The sequence below is a fragment of the Salarias fasciatus genome, chromosome 16, assembly GCF_902148845.1.
Source record: "Salarias fasciatus chromosome 16, fSalaFa1.1, whole genome shotgun sequence".
NCBI classification, from domain to species: domain Eukaryota; kingdom Metazoa; phylum Chordata; class Actinopteri; order Blenniiformes; family Blenniidae; genus Salarias; species Salarias fasciatus.
In genome coordinates this window covers 11,954,829-11,969,366 of record NC_043760.1, presented here as the reverse complement: position 1 = coordinate 11,969,366, position 14,538 = coordinate 11,954,829, and the positions used below count along the sequence as shown (strand labels likewise).

General features: G+C 44.7%; 1 protein-coding gene across 2 annotated transcripts in view; it reads right to left on the bottom strand.

The window, feature by feature from the left end:
- calcrla (calcitonin receptor-like a) overlaps window positions 1-13,211 on the bottom strand; it is a 34,467-nt gene extending 21,256 nt beyond the window's left edge. Inside the window, exon 1 of one of the 2 annotated variants that reach the window (XM_030111450.1) lies at window positions 13,033-13,211. The gene's annotated coding sequence lies outside the window, so the exon portion shown is untranslated. Of the gene's footprint in view, window positions 1-5,539; window positions 5,669-13,032 lie in introns of those variants that run through there. The other variant, XM_030111451.1, reaches the window with a different exon arrangement.
- Between the last annotated feature and the right edge of the window lie 1,327 nt (window positions 13,212-14,538).

The window sequence follows — 14,538 nt, the reverse complement described above, 5'->3', positions numbered from 1 at the left end:
AAGACAACACTGAGACCCAAAGTGGGAAAATGGTGACTCTTCCATCAAAGCCAGCTTCTGGTTTAGGACCTCTCATTGTACTTCGTATCAGAAGGTGCCATTAAATGTGGCTTTTTGTCAAAAAAGACCATTTTCGGTAGTAGTGGTTTGGTTTTTGTGAAAATATAGACATTTTCATTATGTATATCCTGTATCACAGGCAAGGAAAAAACAAATTTTAAATTCTAATGTTATTATGGCACTATTCTACCAGTCTGGAACACTCAAGATGACACTGGGAGGAAAATAGCTCCTCAACCATAATGGATAAGGCTGGGGACCCCATAGCTCATGTCTGATTTTTCCAAGAATTCAAACATTTTTTGTCAAAATCACTTTAATGAAAATCGAAGTATTTTATCTTTCATCAAATTTCTCCTCAGATTCCTTCTGCGACCCCAGACAGCTCCCCAGGGACGTCCCGGGAGCCACTGATTTACAGTACATGGAAGCTTTTTATATTATCTATGGCTTTACTGCATTTTCCAGCATGCGTGGTCTGTCCAGAGGAAGAACATCAAAGCTTGACAGCAAATCAGTGACAGTATATCATCTAGTATACAAGCACATGGATGTTAGCATGTCTTGAAGAAGAAACAGCAACGAAACCGATTAAATAAATTGTTCAGGAAGCAACAAAAAATGGAAAACAATGTTGATAATGTTGCTCATACATGACAGTTACTGTGGATACAGGCTGATGTTACTTAGAGTGGGTTATTTTTCATGCTATCAGGAAAACTGAGTGAGTTCTGGATGAATGAGGAACTCCACATGCAGTAAACAGGAGTTTAGTCTCATAGCAACAAATGGATTTCTTAGGATGATGGTCCTGCTAAAGATAAACCCTGTGTTACTAATGTCATTCATATCAGATAAGCAGATAAGAGCAACATTTTAACATTTTTAATTGAACAGTAATCAGCAAATCAACATTTTTTTTTTAAAGTGACAGCTTCGCCAAACTGAGCACCATGAAAACTGCCGGTAAACTGCCAGTTTATGGCCACAACGTAGTTGCATCAGATTAACACCTGAGGTGCGGAAATATTTAAAAGTAGTAAACAAATATTGTTCAACAATAATAGCGTTTTAAAGTGGTGTAAGTGTCAGCGCTTCCTTCAGTACAGCCAACCCAATAGCAAATCTAAAACGTAAATAGGAGCACAGTATAGGAGAAGACTTCAGTAGCCTGTGGAGCACTGCAGATTGCTTCAGAAATACACAACTATCCACAACGCACAACCCACAACGCTAATGATGTGTATTTTATTTGCTCCATGTAACAATCTGCACAAAGGCAGAAAAACCTCCCGTCTGTAACCATGTGATCATCAAAGCTTGTGCTACGTCCTGCTGTTGCCACATTATATTCCATAGTCAATCTTATCAGAGTTGAATACTTTAAAAGAAGACACGACTGATGTTTTACTTCAGATATCTGGAGTTCTGATGTTAGTCTCATGTCACTGCTGGTCCGCACTGCTCACTGGATCGACTCCAGTGTTGCATTCACAACCGTTTCATAGATACTAGATTCATACATCTGAGTGTGTGGAAGAAGATTTCCAGGAGCTGATGAACAATTGGCAAATAAACAAGATCATGTCATTTTGTTTCCTATAAACCCACTTTGCAGGTGTTACGTCCAGGGCTCTTAAAGGAGGAAGGAAGTAACATAAGTGGGGGCTCGTCCGGGAACCATTTCCATTGAAGGAGACCCGGACATTAAGTTGTTTATCTATTAAAAGTAAGACTTCTTGTTTTGTGAAATGGCATCGTTCGATTTGAAAAGTTTCTTGGCGGCTCCCTCATTTCATTTAATTCATCAGTGCAAAAAGGATGTCTTAAAGGAAATAGCTATCCACTTAAATGTCTCCTTTGATAAAAATGTTTTGAAGAGAGATTTAACCCTTTAAGCTCGGGGCCATTTTCGCCTAAAAGTTTAACTAAAGACGTACCCAAACTAAACTGAATGCTGCTCTTGAACTGTTTGGAGTACATGCATGGTTGGGGTCTCATTTGAAAGCTGACAATCGGTATTTTCACCCAGTGCAGTCAGAATTACTCTAGGTGCTACTGGCACAGATTTATTTATGTTGCAGCACACTGAATTAGGATGAATTTCATTCTTGCCTGAATTTTTTCCCTCATAAAAATAAGTGTGGCAGCACTGTGAGAGCTTGAAAACACAATTTTGCTAAAGCCTGGGGTCTTAAATAGTTCAGGTCAAAATGTCAGAGCAGTAATACAAGAAATGAGTGTTTCACACATGTATTTGTACTGCTATGCCCCGGCGGTGTCATATCATCCTGAGTCCCAAGGAGCTTTAGAACGCTGGCATCAGACGTTAAAGTCTATGCTCCGCAAATACTGCTTAGATTCAGGAAAGAGTTGGGACGAGGGAGTTCCGTTTGTTCTATTTGCTGCTCGCGATGCTGTCCAGGAGTCCTTAGGATTCAGTCCAGCAGAGCTCGTCTTTGAAAGAAAAGTTTCTTTCCTCTGAAGTCTCCAGAGAGGAAAACGTGCTCATTTTCGTGAGCAAATTCCGAGAACGGCTGCATTGTGCAAATTCCTTCGCTAAGAAGTGTCTTCAGTCATCCCAAAAGGTGATGAAGCATCGTTATGACCGTTCTGCTGTCCCTCATCGTTTCTACATAGGTGACAAAGTTCTAGCTTTATTACCGATTCCGGGTACCTCTCTCTCCGCCAAGTTCGCCGGTCCTTATGAGGTCCGTAGCTGTCTCAGTGACACCGATTATGTTATCGCAACCCCAGAGAGAAGACGCAAAACGCGTCTGTCACATAAACATGCTTAAGCCCTACTTTACCCGCGAATCAAACCCAACTGCTGTACCGCTGGTGACTTCGTCAAAGTCTAATACCGTAGCTGTGAATGCACTGGTAGTTACTGAGCCCTCTGCTACCGTCGATGGTTTAGCATCACATCACTTCCATCAGTAGACTGCTCGCCTACCGAACTCTGAGATGCTAAAAGCCCTGCTGTCTCAGTTAAGTCACCTAACCTGCGCACAACAGAGTGACATAACTGAGTTAGTAGGTCAGTTTACGTGTCTTCTTAATGATGTTCCAACTCGTACCACCGTTCTACAGCACGATATCGACGTCGGAGATGCGAAGCCCATCCGACAGCCGCCGTATCGGGTAAATCCAGCTAAATGTTCTGTGATGAAGAAAGAGACCGATTATCTTCTAGAAAATGGCTTAGCTATTCCCAGTTCCAGTTCTTGGAGTTCCCCGTGTCTGTTGGAGACGAAACCAGATGGTTCACCGCGCTTTATAACCGACTATCGCCGTGTGAATTCTGTCACCAACCTCGACTCGTATCCCCTTCCTCGTATGGAAGATTGTGTCGACACTATTGGGACTGCAAAATTCGTCAGCAAATTGGACTTGTTAAAGGGATACTGGCAGGTCCCGCTAACTGAACGTGCATCCGAAATTTCCACCTTTGTAACGCCCGGCTGTTTTCTGCAGTATACAGTAATGGCATTCGGAATGTGTAATGCCCCGGCTACCTTTCAGCGTCTAGCTAACACCGTTTTCACCGGGCTGCCGAACTGTAATGTCTATTTGGATGACTTAATTGTGTATACCGAGACTTGGGAGGAGCACCTCCACATCCTTGAGCAGGTATTCACTCGTTTGGCTCGCGCCACTTTGACCTTAAACCTTGCGAAGTGTGAGTTCGGCAAAGCTACCGTTACATACCTGGGGAAACAAGTGGGCCAAGGCCAAGTCAGACCCCTCGCAGCTAAAATATCTGCCATAGCCGAATTCCCAGTTCCGAGCATGCGGAAGGCTCTCTGCCGTTTCCTGGGAATGGCAGGATATTACAGAGGCTTCTGCTGTAATTTCTCCTCAGTCGTTCAGCCTCTAACTGCGCTGCTTAGTCCGAAAGTTGACTTTGTTTGGTCCCCTTCTTGTCAGCATGCTTTTGACAGTGCCAAGTCCATCCTCAGCCATGTGCCTGTCCTCACTGCGCCCAACTTCTCGCGCCCCTTTAAACTAGAGGTAGATGCCTCCGCGGTTGGTGCCGGAGCCGTTCTCCTGCAGGAAGATGGTGATGGAGTTGATCATCCAGTCTGCTACTTCTCAAGGATGTTTGATAAACACCAGGTGAACTACTCCACCATAGAAAAAGAAACTCTTGCTTTGTTGTGGGCGCTCCAGCACTTCGAAGTTTACGTCGGTTCCAGTCCTCAGCCGGTGGTGGTCTTCACTGACCACAACCCACTAGTTTTTCTGAAACACATGTATAACCACAATCAGTGGCTCATGCGGTGGGCACTGATCATGCAGGACTACAACCTGGAAATAAGACACAAAAAGGGGTCCGAAAATGTGGTCGCTGATGCGCTGTCCAGAGTTTGGGACTGATTTGTGAAACTGTGTTTTTGTTATTGTTGCAAGCCATGCTTTGGCTTGCAGCTTAAGGGGAGGGGTGTTACGGCCGTCACCGTATTCTCAGCTCTCTCCCCCCCATGTGTAAGTGTGTCTCTGTGTCAGAGTGCGTGGTTCTCAGGCTGCTGCAGGACCCAATCTTCCTCCAATCTTCCTCATTGCCTGCACCTGAGGAGCCTGGACAGAGAGCACCTCGTCAACCAACCCTGCGGAGCAGCTGAGGGGATAAAAGCAGCCAGCAGGACTGGAGCTGGCTGCAGCTCGCCACGCTCATGTGCCTCTTGAGGTTAGTGTTATGTCTGCTGTTAGATATTGAGGCACTCGTTTCTGTTTGAGGCTTTTGGTTCTGTGTTTGGAATAATCTTTTTGGTTTGGTTTTAGCTTCAGGAATCCTTTGCGTTTTTCTATATTATCTCTGTTTTTAATTACCTTTTGGTTTTGTGTTCCTGGGTTTACGACTCTAGGTTGGAGTCTCTTTTGGTTACCGTTTGATCTTACTTTTGTTAAATAAATAACTCTAATTTCCACTTTCAATCTGTGGTCTTTTATGTTACTGCCTTGACCCATCTCCCAAACGAGCTGGCCGTAACAGCAGGTCAACAAGCACTGAAAATACTAAGTATTAGATCAGCAAGTATCAGGATTGGTCAATAATCACTTAAAAACACCAGAATGGGATGAAAGATAAGCAACAATTGAGATTAAGACATCCCTAATGCTATTAGGTTTACTGGTTATTGCACTTGTCCTTAAATCTTGTTCTTTAATCAATTTTGATACGATCAATCTGGGGAAAATTAAGTCCTTATCCCTCAGATTCATTTTAATTCATCTGGGGAATTGTTCTGGTGTAGCTTACAAAACAGGGTAAAATTAACTGGCGCAAGATGATGAGATAAACATATTTGTATATTCTGGCAAATTCGTGGGACCTCACTGTGCGATCCAGCAGCTGGGAATTTGGGGGAACCTCCCATTTGGGACGCAAATGAGAGTTCACATGAGAACGACCTCGAGGCAAACATGACCCCCACCTAGCAAATCTGAAAAACATCCATCCATCTTCTGTACCCACTTTAAATGGACTCTCTGGGGGGCTGGAGAAGATCCTGAGTGATATGACGGTACGGCCTTGAAAGGTCACCAGTCAATCACAGGACCACCAGAGAGGCAGGCAACCGTCTGGAGACAAATGTTCAAACCTACAGGCAACGCAGGGTCACTAATTAAAAGTATGTTCTGATGCATATTCTAATTAATGCAGGATGAGGAATGAGGAAGGAGCTACTAGACCTTGATGTCTTCGTAAAGAGACTCCCAAACACGAGGAAGACCTTTTCCCCAGTTGAAATAAAACACAAAGATGCATTCATGTCATGGTTAGTAACAGCAAAAGCGAGTCAGAAACCCATTACAGGGAAATAGACGAACAGAAAAAGGTCACATGTCAGCTCTACAGCCCTTTTTCCACACAATATGTATGCCTTAAGATGAAATAATTGCTTGTACAAAAGACTGTGAAACAGGCCAGACACCCTCCTTTGAGTTTCCAGGAGGTGTTAACTTTAAAAACAAGGCCTGCCAGTACACTGCCAATCTGTGAAGAGGTAGCTAACAAGGTCCTAAAAAAGCTCTGGATGGTGACTCATGGAGGCATTGCTGCCAAACAACAGCACTATCAAACACCAATACACTGACAGCAACGCTGCGCCTGGACAATGCTTCACATCACAGAGCTAAACCCTCAAACCACCAAATAAATCACTGCTTGATTGCTTTTTAAATGGAAATGCCAAATTCTGCTTTATTGCACCTCATTTTCCAGAAGTGTAAGCCTGTTGCAGAAACAGAAGACCCTGAGCTGACAACGCTGTCAGCTGACAACAGGAAACTGAGCTACAGTTCACACAGGGCCAGCAAAACTCCACAAGAGAAAACTGGAAAAAAGAGACGATGAAGCTTTGATCCCGTTTACAAGGCAACATTTTCAAGTGAAAACGTAAAGCTCGTCTGTTCACATGACAACGTAACTTCTTGAAAACGGCTTCCAAGGTGACACTTTTCAATAAAGTCCAACTCAGTCTCCATGGAAACGGGGGAAACATGACTTTGTGAGGATGCAGCTACGTCAACAGGCATGCCACTACACCGTTGTATCCGCAAAATTAAAAATCAGTCTCAAAATGCAAAAATTCTATTTTTTCTTCTGAAATGTGGAAATGAGGGTTTCATGTCTCATGAAAATGTGAATCCATCCCGCCTTGTGTCAACAGTTCTGCTGCTGGTGTAATGGTGCGGAGGAGATTTTCTTGGTGTTTTGTCAGTATTGTCCAGCCCTTCCTGACCACAATGCGATTGATACTTCCAGCAGGATAAAACACCAGGAGGCCGGGGAGGAGGTAACGGATCAAATAAGGAACTCTGAGAAGCTTTTGGTCATTCACCTTTTTAGACGTGAACTAATCCATGCATGAAAAACATAAAATCGCACAGTTTTCAATACAAAGTCCTGATTCGTTCATGCTGGACAACAGAAAACAACAAGCACCTTCGCTGTCTTGGGTTTCTTTCAAAAGGAGGCTACGAGTACTCCACGTCTGACCATAGAGAAAGGATCGGGTTCTCCAGGCCTCTCTGGTCTACGCAAAGGAAAAAATAGTACAAATACCTCGACGGAAATACACAGGGTAAAAATAAACCCGGCCCCGCCGCGCACTGCACCTGCATAGCCGCCGCCGATCCTCCTTGGTGTTAATGTAAATGTTTTGATGGAGCTGCAGAGCGAGCGGGCAGCGCTGGAAACAGGCTCACCTGCGGAGCGTGTGCTCCTCGCTGCTTCACTCGGGGCACACAGTACAGTCTGCTGGGAATGTGTGGCTAATTCCAACAATTCCTTCCACTACATGGAACCACATTTTCACAGGTCACTACATTTTCTTTGTCAAGTGCGCTGAGCGGCTCTGACAGGCCGACAGCTTTACAAAACAGCTTAAGCTTCCTTAGTCGCTCGTTTTTTTTCCTGTTCTATGCAATATTTCGGTCTCCTAACAAGCCACTGAATTCAGTTTCATGAATTCATTAGCACAGAAGCTTGCTCTCCTACTCCGTTTATATGTCTGTAGTGTCATGAAGACACTAAGTGGAAGTTAAAATAAAAAGTTTGACTCTGAATAAAATCAGTGATGATTGAAAGCAGTGTGGAGGTCAGAATGAGCTGAATGCCCCTTTTGTGAGGCAAAAACAACACGTTTTCACTTGTCAAGTGATTTCACCTGTTTATACTAAACCAATCCCGCCCTTTTTAATCAACAAGTTTAACAATTAAACCAATTCGAAGTGCTTAACACACTCACGCCCCAATGATTTTGCATTTTCATGCGGTTTAAGCATTTATTTTTTGCCTTTTTTAAAACCCAAATAGTCATTCTAAGATAAAAATCAGTGCTTATATTTAATCACAAGGATTTTTTGTAAGCTGTTGACGGTATTAAAATCTACATTTTAATTTGTGCAGTATCATATCATCGTCCCATCAGCAGACACATTACAACCCAGTAAAGACGGCCATCGGGCTCGCTGGTCAAGAACAATTTCCTCATCCTCGATGCGTTCCAGCTCCGTATCACACACACATCCCGCAGGTAGTAAAAGGCAAACGCAGCTTCTCTCACACTCTGCTCTGATAACAGCGGACGTGAAAAGGCAGCGAGGTAGTTACGCAGCTATAACCGCTGTATTATTCACCGCTCCTGCCACAACAGTCCCGGCTCTTCCCGGCGCGCTGGAGTCCGCTCGCCGGGGAACGCGGGGTCTGCAGGGACCGGTGTGTGAGTGGTTCCCTCTGGGTAATGCCACGATAAAAATAGCTCGCTCACACTCCACGGCCCCCGAAGAAGCCGAGGAATATCCTCCACGCGCCCGCCTGCGGGGCTCTCAACCTGACCTCCAGGAGTGCGATTCACGTCACTACGGGGAGGTTCAAGTTGCCGTATGCGCCTCGGGTGTGAGAAACGTAAACATTTCACCGCTAACGTGTGTGAGCTACCGAGAAAAGGAATGTAGAAATATTACACTTAAAGCTCAGTGAGGGAAATCCAGTCCTCAACTGGAGATAGCTCCCAGGAAACATTTTGATTTTACCCATTTAATAAATTCAAAAGTGTAAGAGAAACAATAGTTTCCCAATAGATCCCAATAAACAAACTTAAAGAATCATTTATTCATAATGTGATTAATAATAACATTTGATCACAAATGATCAGTTGATGAAAACACTTAAACTTGGGGAAACTCATCAAAGTTTTCTAATAGTGAATAACCACTGGCCTAAAATCACTTCTCCTTCATTTTAAAATCAAACCGATCACAGACCACATCCAACTCGATGTGATTTATTTAATGAATCAATCATTTTTGATTAGCATCACCGTCCAGGAGCAGGTTTCAGCCCTTTGTGTGTGAGCCCAGTGGGAATCCCACTGAGGGAAACACTAATGACCATGTGCCCACTGCAGAAGCCACAAACCTTTATGGCCTCAACCTCAGGCCAGCAAGTCTCATTCCTCCGTGTCATTTTTAAATCCGGTATCCAGTTCTCCTTCACAGAGGAGCACGATTCACTTTTAACATTATAATATTATGTTGTTGGAGGCAAAACAATCAAAAAACGGTTAATATTGAGTTAATCTTTTATTATGAGGAACGTGTGCCAACATGTAGGATCAGTTTTTACAGCCAACACTGTTGGTGAAAGAAGTAAAAATGCAGTAAAATAAAAGTTTAATGGTTGTTTTGCTCAATCAAATTTATTTGGTGTAAATAGGCACGAATGGATGACTTAGTCCTGATGGTTGCAGAAGTTCATCCCAGGTCAATGAAATATCACTTCTTTTCCTTTCATGAAGAAAAAAAAAAGGAAATGAGTTGTCTGAAGCCTCGACAAACCTGGGGGACCCAATTAACTGCAATAAAACGGAGAGGTTTTCATTTTACTGCACCGCTTACAGCAACCCAAACTTACAACAACAGTCCTGTTTTCACAGTAGAGTAGGTTGGCTAATTGGAGATCCAACAGACACGGCTACCGGAATCATTCGCTCGCAGCAGCAGAACATCTAAAGCTGAAGAGCGATTTGGGATAAGTTCACATCTGCTGACAAAACTCTGCGCCTGATTCTTTAAACAGGTACAAAATTTAAAAGTGGGCATTTTCTGAAACTGGCAGTGGTTTGACGGTCCTTTGAGGTCAGGATCCAGAATTGGAGGCTCACCTTCTGGAAGGCAGACAAACGACGCAGGGCTTCCCAGGGACGGTTTCCGCTCCGCCGTGTGCCAGAAAGCCCACTCCCACACAGTAAATCAGGAAGCTTGTGTCAGTAGCAGTTTGTTTAGCTCGCACAAACACGGAACACCCTTAGAAACCGCTCGGCCTCCGATAACGCGTCGACATGCTTCCATCAGCAGCCGGAATCAAAATAGAGGGAGATCGAGATGGGGGAGTGGAAAAAAAAAAAGAAAAAAAGAAAAAACAGCCTTCATAATGCATGAGCGGAAAAATTACCTCAAAAGGGTTCGAAACTGAATCCAGAACCCGAGGCTGGGGAGGGGACGCTGCAGCTGGACATCATTGTGCTTTTGTGTAAGATGATAACTACAGCTGGGGGTAATCTACAGTGAAAACTGGGGTTGCTGATTTTATCAGAGCTGGAACATAACCCAACATGAACACGCTTGAGGGACAGAGCGAGAGACGCCGTAAGACCTGAGAATCAGAGGTTGTATCCTTTATTAATGGCCCGCCGCGTCCACGCCGGGACAAACAAGGGGGATCAATAGAACGCTGCGTGGCTGCAGAGTCCGCTGCGCCTCCATGATTTATGAGGGGTTGCGTTTCATGGGAGCCATCATTACTCACACGGCTGTGAATCGGGCGGCCTTTGCACCCGTCAGGGGTGGCGAGTCGCCGCCGTTTACGAGGCCGGGTCCCTCGCCGATGCCCCACTCCAACACATATGGAACCGCTGCAGAAAACCGAAGGAACATCTCCCCGCTGATTCATCAAGAAGATGTTTTTTGCAGCATTTCAGACACCGAGAATTTTGTCAGTTTGCCTTATTGTTTACAGTTTTCCTTGATTTCCAGTGTCTTGCGATGTGTATATTGCACAAGCTGATACCACAATCATGATATATTGTGCAACTCTATAAAGAAATGATCAGAGCTGATTCAGTCCAGCTGCATCACAGATCCACCGTATGCCAGAATCAGCTCCGGAGAGAGCGAGATTCCACTGACGCGGCTGAAGGAACAGATTCGCCGTTCCGTGGAGCTTGGAGGGGCTTCGGGGTACGATGCTGCGAAGACCTTCGTCTCGGTGGACTTCTGGACTCGGGGCAGTAAAACAATCAGCCTGACGGCATGGAAGGCGTTGAGTCTGACGAGTTGCACGATATTTTCCCCACCACTCAATCAGCTCATGCATTCAGCCACTGGAAGATGTCAGAGCGAAAAAACGGCCTCAAAGGCTCATCCGACGGCCCTGCCAACTGGCAGCTTTGACACGTTCGCCGTCCAAAGACTGCTGACGGCCGACATGCATGGACAGTGAGCAGAAAAACACGGTTTCAAGCCGCTCACTTTGTGCTCTTTCACAACAGTTGGTGTCCTGCGGTAACCCCGTCTGGAACAAAGTGACCTCGTGCTCAGCCGAGGCGAGGTGATGTCCACCAAGAGCGATGCACAGAAAAGCTGAAGACCTTGAAGCTGAAGTCCTCATGAAGAATCTGAGCGGTGGCGCAAAATAACCGGAAATGACTGCACACCAACTACCTAGAAAATGTATGCTCTCCTTCTATCAGGGGTGTCAAACACAAGGCCCCTGGGCCAAAACCGGCCAGCAAGAGGCTCCGATCTGGCCTGAATGCAAGCCCTGACCCCCCTGGGCTAGATAAACACAACCTGAGTAAACTGTATGTGAAAAATCACATAAAACATTCATATTCAGATCAGAAGGTCTACAGTATATAATATTAAACTGACAGGAGATTTACTTCAACATTACATCAAAGCTGGTGGCAACAGGCCAGGAGGGAAAAAAACCAACACTTCTGAAACATGTGATCGAAAAGAAATGAAACACAGAAAAGTTGGGTCTTAAAGGAGAGACAGTGCTGTATTTTGGGTGTTTAAAAATCACAAAGGAAAGACATCAACATCATACTTCCATATATCCATACACTACATTTCAGACTAATGTTTCTATTAATCAGAGGTCAGATCAACCATCCCTACCCCCGACTTGAACCAGGGTTTCAATCCCTCCCCACTGTGTCCGATCCTCTTCCCTCTGTCTGGCCTTTCAGTTTGAAAATCTCCACCTCTGAGCCTGGTTCTGCAGGATTCTTCCTGTTTAAGGGAGCTCTTTCTTTGGTGCTATTGAAATAAAATTGAATTGAATATCAGGACTGCAATGCTCAAGTAAGATATTGCATGTTGCATGCTTAACTAATACTGTGCAATCCTGCTAACTGCTGCTGCATCAAACCCTGAACCAACAGGTGCAGAGAACATTCAAGAGTCTCACTGAGCTGATTTCACGATGGGCTTGAAATGTGTGATTCATAATCACAGCCCTGTCGTCTTGAATTCCTGCAGCGCTGCATTATCAAGTGTCCAATCAGAGGTGGACAGCTCACTTGTGCTCTGTCACCTCCCTGAGTCCAGCACATCTTTCCTCGGCTCTGGATGCACACACTCTCTCCACCAAGAGTTACCGTCATCACATCCTCCTACACACCACCATCACCGTCATCCTTTTATATTTTCCACTCTCCAGCCCACAAACTTCCAGATTGTAAAATAAAAAATAAATAAATAAAATTCTGCCTCTTATGTAACCAATGCAGATGATTTAGCAGCCAGTGTCCGTCCCCTCGCATCAGTAACGGAGCTTGATGGAGCTGGAAGATTCCCACTCTAATCGATGTGGAACGCCCGGGTACTTTATCAGTGATTACTCAATCTATGGAAACCATGCCAAGCCTGGATGCATAATCCGTGTCAGCCACGAACACACTCCTCTCGGCTCATGTGCAATGGAATCAAATATGAATGTGCTCGTTTTCGCACTTTTACGCATTTTCCACACGGCGCGCAATGAAGTGTGATCCCGTGCACATCTCTCCATTTCCCAACGCGACGCACCGAATCAGCTGAAGCCGAGTGTGATCTCCATTTAAGTGATCGATTTAAAGACAATATGATGTAGAAGTGATCCTGCCCGGCGCGATCTTTTATCCAAAACACACCCAGACCGACGGGTGGACGCACATGAACCGGACCCGGTTACAGATCGTCACAATCCAACCGTGCACACCGGATCGGGGAGGAAACAGCGGTGTATTCATGCATACGTCCTCTACAATCCCCCTCACACACAGACACACACAAACACACACAGTGGAAGTGACCTCGATAGACACACATCCACCTCGTCAAGCCGCGCGCTAATTGCGCAGCTGAAAGTAACAACACATCGCGCACGGTCGGTACATTTCACGGATCTCTTACCGGAGGGTACAGATCCAAGCGGGGGTAAAACTCTCCACCCAAAATCCCACAGAAAGCCTCGCTTTTTATTTTTTTCCCTCCCCAGACAGTGAGCGGCCGTCCCGGGTCGGTGCGCAGAGGGGGGAGCGGACGCGGCGGGTCTCCGGCGCACACTGAGCGCAGCTGAAGCGGCTGTCAGGTTGAGGCTGGAAGGCGACCCACTACTTCCTGTTACATCACAGAGGAGCTCCAGCTGAGGGGCTGCAGCCTGCGCCGCGCGCCGCGCACCACGTGCACGACGCTCCCAGCCTGCATGCACGATGCAACCTGAAACAGTCTGTACAGTACCACGGACACGAAAGGCCTTATTAATAAAATACAATGAGGAAAACACTCCTATTCGGGTTTTTTTATTAAATAAATATGACAGATATAACCATAGATATCTACATTTGAATGTAGTGGAATATCTTATAAAATAAATATACAAATAGATGAGTAAAGATATAAATTAATAAATGAATACAGTGAAAATTAAAGTAGTGAGAGAACAAAAACAAACCAGCAAAGATATACTAGAGAAAAAAAATTATTTTAATTAGTAAAAAATAATACATCTGATTCTAATCCACTTCAATGTTATGTAAGGTAAGTAAGCATTACAGATTAGATTCAATTCCATTGGATGAAATTAGATCAGAGAGCATATGGAGGTGCAGTGGTTAGCTCTCATGCCTCACAGTGAGTAAACCATGGGTTCAAGTCTGGGTTTGGCCTCTCTGCGGAGTTTGCATGCTGTAGATAGATAATAATGTGCTTTTAATCCCATCCATATTACATTTTTACGAAATGAAACATTGTTTATGCACTATCATATAGCTGTGTTTTAACCTAAATGTATCCAGAGATAGATCTAAATACAACATTTCAGCAAGAGAATCGATCCAGAAACAGACTTGTGGTATTTAAAGTCTGTGTTTTCTAAGTATATATCAGTTGGAATCCCACAGTGTAAAACGCTTCAGCTCCCACACACCCTGGTGCATGATGGGAGGTGCTGTTCGGCTGTTTACAGCAGAATATTCTCCGTCCCTCTTCATCCTCAGCCTGCATGGCTGTTAGCAGCTGCTAATGTGACTATGTGTTGTCATATCAAATAAGACATTTGTCATTTTCTGGCAACTCGATCTCCCCCACTGTGCCGTTCTCATCTCCGTGAACAACACACACACGCGGTGCTGGTACAAACACCGAGCCGGATCACGGGTCTGGAAAGCAGAGCTCTGGAGCTGCATGTGGTTCCCCACAGCGCTCACAGAATATGTGTAAATAAACATTTCAGTCGTATCTTTTTTATTATGCTTTTCATTTCTAAACTTGTATTTTTGGGTGATAAATGTGACTAAAGGAATGGTTGAGGAAAATGTGGACAGAATGTCACCAAACAACAAAAGGCGTCAGCAGGAAATCACAGCCAAAACAGCTCCAGACTGCTGAAATGACTAAAACTGTTAGATATTTCATTCA